This window comes from Petaurus breviceps, unplaced genomic scaffold (assembly GCF_028583685.1).
Source record: "Petaurus breviceps papuanus isolate PSGF00001 unplaced genomic scaffold, PetGlider_PUasm1.0 151, whole genome shotgun sequence".
Classification (NCBI taxonomy): Eukaryota; Metazoa; Chordata; class Mammalia; order Diprotodontia; family Petauridae; genus Petaurus; species Petaurus breviceps.
The window spans coordinates 2,076,701-2,090,202 of NW_027185712.1; the positions used below are offsets into that span (position 1 = coordinate 2,076,701).

General features: G+C 39.0%; 1 long non-coding RNA gene across 1 annotated transcript in view; it reads right to left on the reverse strand.

Moving 5' to 3' along the window:
* Nucleotides 1-13,169, reverse strand: part of LOC138153492 (uncharacterized) — a 604,705-nt gene extending 591,536 nt beyond the window's left edge. Inside the window, exons 1-2 of the long non-coding RNA XR_011166391.1 lie at nt 13,047-13,169; nt 3,495-3,600 (exon numbers count right to left, since the gene is read on the reverse strand). This is a non-coding gene — a long non-coding RNA (uncharacterized lncRNA). The remainder of the gene's footprint in view (nt 1-3,494; nt 3,601-13,046) is intronic.
* Between the last annotated feature and the right edge of the window lie 333 nt (nt 13,170-13,502).

Sequence of the window (13,502 nt, forward strand, 5' to 3'; positions counted from 1 at the left end):
AAACCTGCCATGAAGAATTTCTTTTTTTTTTCTTTTTGGAAGACAATTGGGGCCCAAGACAAAAACATGGCTAGTTTTTGTGTTAAGTGTCTGAGGCCGCATTTGAACTCAGGTTCTCTTGACTCCAGGGCTGGTGCTCTATTCACTGTGCCACCTAGCCTCCCCCATGAAGAATTTCTATTACTACCTTGTGAAATTTTATATGCAATATATACCTTAAAAATGTATCTAATAAAATTTCTTATATAGGTCTCCCTCTTTGTATATAAAAATGCTTGTATTATTGTTGATTAATAAAATAAAATTTAATTTTAAAAGAAAAAACTAAGATTAGTGGTTTCAAAACGATTCATCGTATATCCCTTAAAAAACAACTGTATCTGTGTTCTGATGTTTTGTCCAATGTGGAGGTTCACTTTTGACCTAAACTCTAGAATAGTAAAAGTAAAGCTCTGTTGGGTTCTATGGAGATAGAAAGGCTGTAACTCAGTAGGGATTAATAAATCCTTCCAAGTGGGAGCACTGCACACCTGTTATTATTAATTTCAGAGAAAATATTAAGCAGAAAATTGGCCACCTATTGATGAGGTGGGTTTTTTTTGTTATTGTTGTTGTTCGTTTGTAGGTTTTTGTGGGTTTTTTTGTTTGTTTGTTCTGACCAAATGTAATGGGAATGTAAATTTTTAAGCTCTTCCCTGCCCCTAGGCTAAAGTGCACCTGGAGCCTGGGGTGGGAGGCTTGTTTTTCAGTAGACATTTCTTGATTGGCCAGTGGGTCAATAAGGTTGTTACATTCTCTGAGCCAGGAGAAGGGTATATAAACCCTGATTTGAGGCTTTGTTTTGGGGGCTCACTTTGAGAAGTGTTCTGTGATTTGATATGGATTCTGGGAAGCCGTTGTCCTGAGCCCCCCGGCTTTGAAAAAACCCAGATGTTGAAACCCAGATGTTGACTGGGTATGGATGTAATGGTTGGACAGTTTGAAATCTGTCTACTAGATCTGTTTCTGTCTTGATAATTATGCCTGTATACTTTGAAGTTCGGGGTGCCAACCTTTTCCCCTGAACAAGGTAAACGATATATGTCTGACTGATTAAAGTAAGCTTGTTAACCCATTTTGAGTTGCTTTCCTTTATCAAAACAGATCCAAGAACCTGTGGTGGCAGCAAACCCTGAGGACACTTGGGGTGCTTGCTGCTACACCAAAGAAATTCATGAAGACTATCCACTGAGGTAGGGGAGACTAAAGCTACATTGGCAGGGAGAATCTGGATGAAACTATGGATCTCTGAAATATTGAGTTAATTGGGTAACAGGCTCCAGAGAGGGTTACTCAGAAATGTCTTACCCATCATTCAAGTCCAAGTCCAAGTGTTACTTCCTGAGGTTCCTGTTTCTATGGATGTGCACTATCTTTCCACATAATTAATGTTTGTTGAATTGAATTTCACCATCCTCTGACTTCCTACAATGATTAAGAAGAGTTCTATTCATTTTGGCAATTGGCATATACTACCTTGTACCATTCATTATCTTTCTGTGAATGCCTCCTATCTCCCCAAATATGCTACAGAATCCTTCAGCATGGACTTGTGTCTAGCATCTCTTTTTATTCATTCAGGAACATAATTGCTACACACAGTAGGTGTTCAATCTTTGTTTATTGGTGATAATATACCGTAGATGGCTCTGAAACTTAATCTTGGTAATCACAATGCAGCAAAAATGCAAATCATCCTTTAACAAACATACATGCCAAGAAATCAATATGAATGAGCACTCTGAGCATGAAGTTAAAAACAAAGTAAGACGGTTATCCACACTTCAGCATTTCAACATGGTGATGGATTATGCCACATAAAATTACCGATAAAGACCAACACAATCACAGTGATGTCTAAACAGCAGAAGAAATATTAGATTCAAAATGCAACTGTACAACGGAATTGATAGAGTTTAGTAAGAGAAATAGATGCATGCGACTGAGATAGGGTTCCCATTGCTTGGGGAAATCAGTAATTTGAAGTATAAAGAAGGGGCACATTCATTTCCATCTTTCATATCTATCAAACTATGATTTCAAGGTGCTGATTTCCAACAAGATACAGCCAATGGATGTCATTCGTGCCTCTGACAAAGATGCAGAAATGTAAACCTGGGCAGTTAACTACTCAGAAAAGTAACTCTTTTGCTTGAGTCATCAGACATGGGTATATTTTCTCTAAAACTTTCCTTGTGTTTTTTTCTCCATTTTTTCCCTCGAGCATTCCCAAGTGGATGGATTTATTAATCTCTATTCATCTGGTCAAAGAAGGGAAAGGATCTACTTACCAACAGGTCCTAATCCATCTGCTCTTGCACAAGGTCCAGTTTAATGTCATGCTGACAAATTTTAGTCAAATCATTTCTAGAATGAATCCCACCCTCCTTCTATCACTCTTACATTGGGACCTCTCCCTGGTTACACATTTACTCTTCACTTGTATGACTATTAAGGCAAGGTCTACACGTAAAATTGAGTCCACCATTTTGAACATAGTGATAGGTAAGTTCCATGTACCTAAAGAGTGAAATTGTGAGGCTATGGCTATAAGATGTTTATATAGTTAATCCCTGGGGGGAGGGGAGAGGAAGAGATAAATCAAATTAGTTCCAATTGTGTGTAAAAATACTATACAACCACCACTTATTAAGCATCTACCATGACCAAAGAAAGTGTTGTTATGAGAGACATAAAGAACAAAACCCTCGATGGGGTTACAATTTAGTAAGAGGACAAGCCATCAACACAGAAAACTATATATATATATATATATATATAATAAGTTTTTTAGAGAAGTACAAAACAATATGAAGTCTGAGGGGGAAGAGTAGCAAAAATTGAAAAAAACTATTTGATGGATTTTTTTTTTCATTGTTCACTGATGGGTAGTACAGAAATACCCTGGTCTGACTGATCATTTCAACTATTCAAATGAGTGCAACTTTGTAGTGAGGATTTGAATGCAACCCTTCTTTGCAGAGGTGAGGGATTAAATATTTGATTGGTCTTTTTATGGAGAAGGAATTTACCACTTGTTTGACTTAACTGGTCAATCTAGGCAGTTCTAACCCATAATTTGTCCCTAATAAATATTTATTAAACTGGATTGAAAATAGCAGACCCTATTGCCTATAGAAAGAACACCCTCAAGTTTGTTTTCCATTCCTAGCTGACCCTTTCAATGCCCATAAGCCACTGACTACACAAAGGCGGCCACTAATTGATGCAGCTTATTGACTAGCTTCTCTAACCAACTCAGCTTCCTTCCCTGTCAAAGTAAAAACAGACTTGGCCTCATCATTCTGAGACATTTGGCCTTTAACCCCCTATTTGTAGAACTTGTGGAGACAGCATGCCCCCAGGATGTGGGGTGTACACAGACATTCTTGTTTATAAGAACAAGGCCGAGCCATGTGGTAACAAAACGTTAGCGCTTTTTTTTTCCTACTCACAGTTATGCAGGTTTTCCCACTATGGAGGGTCAGAGCTTCTATTCCTTGTTCCAGGGCAGAGGTAGGAATCCTTCTTTGTGGTAATGTAGCCACAGAAGGCTCAGGTCTGAATGGAAACAAAATGAGGAGCACTTGATAAGAATAAACACTTACCCAACTGGGATCTTGTTTCTCATCTCCTCCCTTAAAAAAAGAGTTAGGGGGCAGCTAGGGGGCACAGCAAATAGAGCACCAGCCCTGGAGTCAGGAGGACCTGAGTTTAAATCTGACCTCAGACACTTGACACACTTACTAGCTGTGTGACCTTGGGCAAGTCATTTAACCCCAATTGCCTTGCCTTCCTTTCTTCCTTAAAAAAAAAAAAAAGAGTTGGTACGTCCCTTTATGAGTTAAAGAGGAATGGGCTGAGAACTGACCCCCATCTAGAAAGAAGATAGTAAAAAAGAAAGACAACATGAAATTAAAATCCCGTCAAATATTTTTCATTGAAAATTCTACGATTACAGTATGAATATAATTGAATTATGTCTGCTCAATCCCATACTTATCACAGCAGTCAGTCTTCTTGTAAGGAAGGCAAAAATAGGAAGATCTAAACTGAGCGCATATGTCTTATCCTAAGGAAGGCTGTCCAGTCACAGACTCCATTCTCTGGCACCAAGCAACTACCGTTATTCTTTGGCTTCACCTTATCTAGATCAGATGCTAAACCAAGGCCATGGTAACCACATTTTTATACTTGTGTTGGCTCTAATGGGATTCTTAGTCCCTTACAGAACTTATTACCCAGTATTATCTCTGGTCATGGGACTCAGGCTGTCTCATCTAATTCTGGGTTATACTTCTGTTCTGAAACTCTCCTAGCATTCTTGAGTCTCATCCTTATGTCGGTCCTCTGAGAAGATGAAGAAGGTATTTTCATATCTGGCTCCCAAAAATCCTACACTTAGACTTCAGACCATTCTGACTTCTCTTGGAGTCCATAAGGTTCTGGGTTCCTGATTGCTTTAATATTACTCCTGATCTTCTTTTCTCAAAACTATTATATGTATCCAAGTTCTATCCTTCACTGAAACTCGACAGCTTTTACCTCTGACCCCGAGGTCACAGCTGGGTCTCTGGTCTCACTAGCAGAAGAGCCTTGCTGTATGGGTAGAGGGCATCACTGGAGTTAGTCTGTCTTACACTTTTTTTCTATTAGTCAAAATAAATGTTCTGTTTCTTCTTGTTTACAATATGGCAACTTTTCTTTCTGGTTTTTGTCTCAGAGATATCTCTGGTTCTCAGCAGAACAGAGACATCATAAAAGGAAAGATCAAGTCTTTCTATTGCATGTATGTTCATTTTCCAGATTCTTCTTACTGTTACCCTGGACATCCTCTGCCTTACCTACTAAATGCACTCTCTGTAAGATGAACCTCCTGAGAGGATGCCTAGCCAGAGCTAGGTCACTCAGCTTCAGAATTTCTGTGCTGTCCTGAATGTGAAATCACTAGCCATCCCCAGACCTGATTGTGTTTTCTCTTAGATATCTGTCCTGCTGCAGATCTCAAATTCCACCCCCTCAATATACCAGTCCTCCACGGAACAGTAATTAAATCATTATTACCATTGCCTCTGATTAGGGAATGCTGTAGACCACCCTTTCATTCCATTCCACATCCCTGACACCTCCCAGACTGAAACACCCTTCCTTTGACACCATTCCCCTATCTCTATTGCCTTTTCTTATTAAACTATAAGCTCCCTGTAGGCAGGACTGCCTCATATTTTTGTATTTGTATCATAGTATTAAGCATAGTGCCTGCCACTTATTAAGCACTTAATTTTTTCATTCATTCTTTCACATTCTAAATATAAAAAAAATATTAACAGAGAAATAACAATCTACCCTAGAGGTAAATAGAGGGTATCATTCTCTAACCAAGTAGTTTCTCCTCTGAAGTGACTCAGGAATGTGAGATGTGGAGTGGATCACATAGTCTAGAAATTCTTAACCAAGGGTGCATGACATTTTTTTTTATTTTGAAAACTGTATTCCAAATAATTGATTTCCTTTGTAATTCGTGCATTTTGTTTTATGCATATAAAAACATTCTGAGAAGTCCAGAGGCTTCACTAGATGGCCATTACTCACTCACACACACGTGCACACACACATATACACACACTCACTCACACACACGTACACACACTCCTTGTTCTAGTTCAAACCCCTCATTTGGCGAATGAGGAAACCCGTATCACTATTTTTTTTTTGCATATCACATGATGTCTACTACTACTATCTCTTCAGGTTATATGTCTTCTCTCCTTAGTAGAAGTATAAACTCCTAGAGGAGAAGCAGAGAATTTCAGATTGAAAGGGACCTCAGGGGTCCTATAGGCCAATCTCCATGAGCAGCCTTGGTATACTCCTTGACAAAATGATCATCCAACATCTACTTGAAGGCCTTAAGTGATGGAAGTGACTGCCCCCATCGCATGCCAGTCCTCTTGGGCACAGTTCTATTTGTTAGGAAGGTTCTCCTTTCATAGATTTCCCTCCATTGCTGCTACCATCACTCACATTCCACTTCATTCCTACATGTGCACACAACACATAAGTTTATGTCTTAGTGTAGAAGAGAAGTGGACAAGCATTTATATAGGACTCACTGTATACCAGGCACTATGCTAGATTCTTCACAACCCTGTGAGGTAGGTGCTGTCACTATTTTCATTATATGGTTGAAGAAACTGAGGGAAACAGAAGTTAAGTGACTTGCCCAGGATCACATTACTAATAAGTACCTGAGGTTGGATTTGAATTCAGGTCTTGCTGACTCCAAGCCAGTTGTTCTATCTACCACACCACCTAGGCACCTCATTAGATTCTTGATAAATGTTCACTGAGTGATGGACGGGGAACCAAGCATCCCATAAGCAAGTCTGTAAGGTTTTCTATTTGTCCTTAAGTCTTACCCACTTTGTTACATAGGACTTCCTCTGTGTTTTTTTTTTTTGGGGGGGGGGTCTAGACTTGCAATTTTATCAGTGATGGGAGCTCTCAATGTGGAAACTTTCTTTGCAACTTAAAATGATATGCCCATGGTCACGTGGCCAAAATGTCGGAGGCAGGAATTGAATCCATGTCCGCTTGATTCAAAGGTCCACTGCCTCTCGGAATAGCCAAGATTCCCTTAATTCCATATAATTGCTTCAATTTCTAGCACTCACTTGGGTTTTATTTCAGTTCGCAGAAAATCCTCTTTAGTTTTTTGGCAACAATTTCCTCTCTTCCAGGCCCAAGGCCCTGCTACCCCAGTTGATAGCAGAGACCCAAAACAAGAAAGTCACTGAATTTTCCCTTTTCCATAATTATTCCAGTCCTGAGCTTTCCTGCTCTTACAAAAATAATTATATTTTTGTTTTCCTATCCAATTTTTTTGCTTATGTTTTTGTTTTGTTGCTGTTATTTTTGAGAGTATAAAAAAGAGACTAGAAATATTTCCTTGGAGGTAATGCTACATAAATATTTTTACAAAGTAATATCCACATTCCTACCCCATCCCTTTACTTACTCAAGATGTTTCTTTCAGCTAGAGCTATATCTAAATAATCCTCAGCTCTAATGCATATATCGAGGCTAAACTAAGCAAAATACACCTAACTATATCATTACTTACCAATTAGATCCCAGAACAGCCTATGAAGTTAATTCACATTTCTTGATTACTTAAGGAATGCCCCCTTACCTAGCATTCCTGTGGTCTATAAGGGAAAATGTATATTCTGTGATATGATGGAATTATTTACTCATTGGACCAGAACAGCTTTTAAAGTCCTCAAAGAGGCACTTTTCTCCAAAGTGGATTGAAATCCAGCAGACTTAGGTTTCATACCTATTCAGGGTTCACAGATTACTGACCTGATAATGAGGCAATCCTATGGCCTCTCCAGTGCCCTGAGCTCTGAGCACACACAAAATCCCCTCAGGGGGTCCGTGGTAAGGAATACCAAGAATGCACCGGTATACAGCGGCTGCTCAGTAACCTCAGGCAGCTCTCAGGTCCCTTTCCTTTCTAAAAATGCAGAACTTTTACCTGCTCAAAAGCACAGAAAGGGAAAAAAAAACCCTTGGAAATAAGTGAATAATCATAGATGTATCTTTTTTAAATATGTCTCCTAAAACTAAAGCTATTAAGAATAAATTTGTCAAATAAAAGCAGCATGGAACAATAGAACAGAAAAGTGAGAGTTAGAGGGTTTGAGTTGAAATCTTGAATAAGCCATTGACTACTTAAGTGATCTTTGGCAAATAACTTTTAAAAATCTCAGTTTCCTCTTCAATAAAGTGAGGGGGGATGGACCAGATGATTTCAAAATCATATCGAGCTCTAAATACTATGATTCTGAATCAGGAAATTCATGGTGCTCTTTAGATTTCTATCAGAAGATTGTTTATTTATTTTATTTTATTCTAAAATTAATAAATAACACAAGCATTTCTAGTGGTTTCTGTTTTAGTCCTGAGCTTTAAAATCTTGAAGGTACATGACTTGATCCCAGTTCCCTAGTCAGAAATCAACACTTACATAAGATAGAAACCTTTGTTTAAAGAAGCCATTAGACTCAAAAATAGAAAGTTTACTGGAACAGCCATCCATGAACTCAGAATTTTCCTCCCTTCCTTGCCAAAATGCATAGAAGAAAAGAGCAATGAACTTGAACTGGAAAGACTGGGTTCAAGTGCAGATTCTGCCACTTCATTGCTGGGTATAAATTATTTCATTTTTTTCTGAGTTTTAGTTTTTATCTCACAGGGATATTATCAAGATCAGATTAGTTAAGGTCTGTAAAATGCTTTATGGACCATAGAAGGACAGGTCTTCCTGAGGCTAGAAGGGACTTTAGAGCTCCTCTAATCCAACCTTTCCATTCGACAGATGTAGAAGCTGAGGCTAAGTAATTGGTCAAAGGTCATAGAGGTAGCAGACAGCAGTGCTGGGTTTTGTACTTAAATCTTTTTATTTCTAATCCAATATTTTTTCCTCTCCCTCATTCCTCACAATTAGTAATAATTATCATTATTATCTTTAATATCTCCCTCATTCCTCACAATTAGTAATAATTATCATTATTATCTTTAATTTTTGGTTACCTTTTAAGTTCCAAACTGTCTCTCTCCCTCCTCACCCCACACTAAAGTCATTATTTGACACAGGTATGTGTGTATATACATGCACACATATGTATGTATATATGTGTGTGCACGTACCTATTATGCATGTACACACATAATGTGTATCACACATGCACATGCAGCATGCACCCTTGTATATTTCTGCGTATCAGTTCTTTCTCTGGAGGTGGATAGCATCTTCCTTCATACGTCTTTGTAGTTGATTTGAGTATTTATAATACTCCAGAAAACTTAATTGTTAACAGCTATTCTTTGAACAATATTGCTGTTACAGTATACAATATTCTTTTGGCTCATGTCAATCTTCATCATTTCATGCAAATTTTTCCATGTTTTTCTAAAATCAACCTGTTCATTTCTTAAGGCATAGTAGTAGTCTATCACATATTATTATTAATGTAATATTTGAGATTATTATGATTATAGATACTTGATCAATTTTTACCTTTAAACACAAAAAACTTATGTTGTACCTACAAAAAGAGCAGAACAATAATTAGGAGAATTGTTGAACCCAGAACATTTAGTAAAAACCAAACAGGACACCAAGCAGAAATCTGGCAAGGCATTAGAATTTTTACCTTTATTCATACTCCTCTAAAGGTGGAGAATATGACCAATCATATTGGAAGGTACCATCTTTTTCAATCAATCAATAATCTTTTATCCAGCAGGACACCGGGAACATAATTCCAAACTATTCTACTGCCACATGTGCCTTTTTAGACATAGTCATAAATATGCATTCCCTTTTTACTGAAAGAAACCCTGAGGGGGTTATGGTAATCTGTCCCTAAGCAACTTCTTTGAACTCTGGCTCCATTCCCATCTAGTCATTTAATGTCACAGGGTGATTTATTCTGGTAGAGTAAAGGGCACTGGATTTAAAGTTAGAACACCTGGGTTTGAATCTCTGCTCTAATTATTAGTTAGAGTTAATCACTTAACTTCTCTAGTCATCAGTTTCCTCAACTGTAAAATGGGAACTCTGGCCTAGATGCAGTGTGATGTTCCCTCCCACTTTAAATCTGTGAGCCTATGTATTATGTATTATGTAGTCATGGCAAAGAGTAAGAGGAAGGTCTTCTTCTAGTGAGGTAGATGATCTTTGAGGAGTTTATAGGAAAACATGCACAAAAATCACACAGGGTGAAATGGCATGGAGAGTTGTGGCTGTATTGGTACAGAGAGGGGTCACTCCAAGGAAATCATGGATCTACCAAAGCACCAAAATATGCCTGTTTGCATCTGAATCCTCAGTGGGATTGCTACAGGGCTACAACCTGACAGAAGGGACCCCGATGCCATCAAGCCCAATTCATCTGAACCAAGACTCCTTTCAAAAACATCCCTAGGGGCAGCTAGGTGGCGAAGTGAATAAGCACAAGCCTTGGAGTCAGGAGGACCTGAGTTCAAATCTGGCCTCAGCCACTTAACACAAAAACTAGCCATGTGACCTCCATCAAGTCACTTAACCCCAACTGCCTTCCAAAAAGAAAAAAAAAAAACATCCCTAATCAGTGACCATTCATCCTCTACCTGAAGACTTCCAGTCAGTATGACTCAGCCCATTCTACTTTTAGGATAACTCTAATTGTTAGGAAGCATTTCCTTTCAAGCCCAGATTTGCAACTCTCCCTTTTGGGGCCTATCTCTGTCCTCTAGAACTAAGTACAACAGCTCCAATCTCTTTCCTCACTGACAGTCTCAAACACTGCAGGCAATGTTACATCCCACCATGATTTCTTCAGGTTCAACATGCCCTTTTCCTTCAAATGATTCTCCAGTGGCTTGAATCCCTCGTCCTTTTACCATCTCAATTGCCCTCTTCTGATCCTGCTTTGGTTTATCTATGTTCTTCTTAAAATGAGGTCCCCAGAATTGAACATGAGTAAGACCTGGCCAGAACAGAGTATGGTGGAACTCTTATCTCCATTGGTCTGGAAACTCTGCTTTCCTGAACACACCCTAAGATAGCAAGAGCTATTGTGATGCCCCATTTTTGTTCATGCTAAACTTATTTTCCACTAAAACCCACTAATCTTGTCATAGAAACTATTGTTTGGCTAGTTTTTTTGCATCCTATGCTATAGAAAATTCTCCTTGAGTACACCTTACTTGTATTTCTCTCATATTTATCGTATCAGATGTAGTCCATAATTCTTTCCTGAGATCTCTTTGAGTCCTGTTGTTCAGTGTGTTAGCTATGACTTCAGAGGGCAGGTTTGGCAAGTGTAATTTCTATGGCTTCTTCAGATCCACTGAGGAGGGGACAGGACTAACTCCTTAAGGCGTTCTACTAGTGACCCCTTTCCCAAGTGGGTATCATCCTATTAAGAACTACTGTTTGGGTCCGATTATTCAGCCAGTCCTGAATCCAACTAACTCTCCTATCTATTATTCAGCCCACATGCCTCCATCTTGTCCACAAGGAAAATATGAGAGACTTTGTCAAATGCTCGGTTAAAACCTAACTTTGCTATGTATACAGAATTCCCCGATCCAGTTAAGCCATCAAAATAGAATGGCAGAGGGTTAGAGCTATAAGAATCCTAGAAGATCCCCTAGTCTAATCCCTCCATTTTTCAGATGAAAAAACTGAGGCATAGCGATGAGAAGTGACTTGACCAAGGTAATGCAGTGACAATTAAGCTGATACTCAAACCCACGACTTCTAGGACCAGGGATCTATCCACTGATCCATTCTTCCTTGCCCCCAGTGATTCTTTCTCCCTACCATTCCTCTATACACTGTTTTCCTACCTTAAATATTCAAATATATCAAAATATTCAATTCCCTGGTTCCTATGGCAATGCAATTCATCTTAATAATGTTAAGAATGTTTCACTTTTATTCAGCTTTGTTAAGGATTCCAGTACCCTAGACTTCCCATTTATTGCTTTGAGGTCTACCCACTGCCTTTCACCTAGATTGATACCTGCTTCTAGGTTCTTGCTTATAGTGTTCTCCCCCTCCCTCCCCATCTGTGTCATACTGAATTTTCTTTTTTTTTTTTTTTTGCCATTTGGAGGGCAGTTGGGATTAAGTGACTTGCCCAAAGTCACATGACTAGTAAGTGTGTTAAGTGTTTGAGTCTGGATTTGAACTCAGGCTCTCCTGACTCCAGGACCGGTGCTCTATTCACTACGCCACCTAGTCACCCCTAATACTGATTTTTCAACATCCAGGTTAAGTCACATCTGCTCCCTGAAACTTTCTATGACTACTCCAAGCCTCCAGTGATCTCCCCCACATCTGAACTACTATTAGCAATAATGATAGCTCACATTTCTATAGGATTATCAGGTTAATAAAGCACTAATAAATAATAAAGATTAGGCAGTACAAATAGTATGATATATATTTTACTGATGCTTTTTGAAGTTTAGAAACTGCCTACTATATGGTAGAACCAGGGCTTCAGACCATATCCTTAGACTGGAGTACTAAAAGGTGTGGGCAACTGGGTGATATAGTGGATAAAGCACCAGAGATGGAGTCAGGAATACCTATCTTCCTGAGTTCAAATCCATCCTCAGACACTTATTAGCTATGTCACTTAATCCTATTTGCCTCAGTTTCCTCATCTGTAAAATGAGCTTGAGAAGTAAATGGCAAACCACTCTAGTATCTTTGCCAAGAAAACCCCAAACGAGGTCACGAAGCATCAGACATGACTGAAAAATGATTGAACAGCATCAGCACCAGAAGGTTTGGTAAACCTGAAGTCAGAGAACTTGTGTTCAGAGCCTTGCTCCACTATTTACTATCTAAATGACCTTTGGCAAGCCACTCAACCTCAGTTTCCTCATGGGTAAAATAAGGACATTGGACTAAGTTATCTCCAAGGGTATGATGGGGAAACTGAGGTTAGGTAATTTGCCCAAGGAACACAAACAGTGGTTTTAAGGCCACTGTTCTCCAATTGTTTCATATGTGTTAGCTCTGTGACCCTTGGCCAAACTAAAAGTTTCTTTGGATTTTTCATGTGTCCTACTTCTATGTACCTAACAAAGGGTTCTGGGAATTCATCACTTGAATGGTTATTATGCCCAAAATCCCCTTGCAAGTCAGGCATTGGGGCTTTATAACTAAATTAGGTTTGTGATTATCATTCTTAATACTCTGGATCATAGAAGCTGATGACAAGAAATTCCCAGAAGGCCAGTTCTTAATCAGAAATAAACCAACAGTGAGCCTCTGTTTCTCCTTTTGGCTACAATCATGGCCTAGTGGGCTCTTATTTAACCTCCACCCAGCAGGGAGCAGAAGGAAGAAGACAAAAGAGGATCTCTCTAGATAAGACAAGAACTCTCCTTTTACTAGTTCTACTCTTGCTAACTGACTTTCTAGATTCTGTACCTACCTTTCAAATGGTCCTTCCAATTTCATCTTCCTTCTTCTGGATTTGACTTTTAGCCTGCCTAGACCTATCTATATTACTGCTGGATCTTCCTGTCTAGTCTGCCTTCTTGGAGCACTATGTCTTGCCTACAAGAATCCCTATCTGGACTTGTCCAGACCAGTTCTATCCAGACAGATCCACTCCCCACTGCCTTAGTTACAGGGGAGGAACTGGCTTTTAATTGACTTTCATAGGTTAAAGAAATCCCTGCATATCCTGCCTTGGGATCTATTTCCCTAATATAACATCTACCTTTGCAGCTGGGGTGAAACAGAAGAAAAGTTTCTGGTGGCCTCTACTGCCGGCAGTGTCTTTACCTTAATTAACATTTTAGATTTTGAAAGGTTTAGCCAACAGAATCAGGTCAAGTTGAGGTGGAATGATGGAAAGAATGGTGGACTTACGAGTCAGAAAACT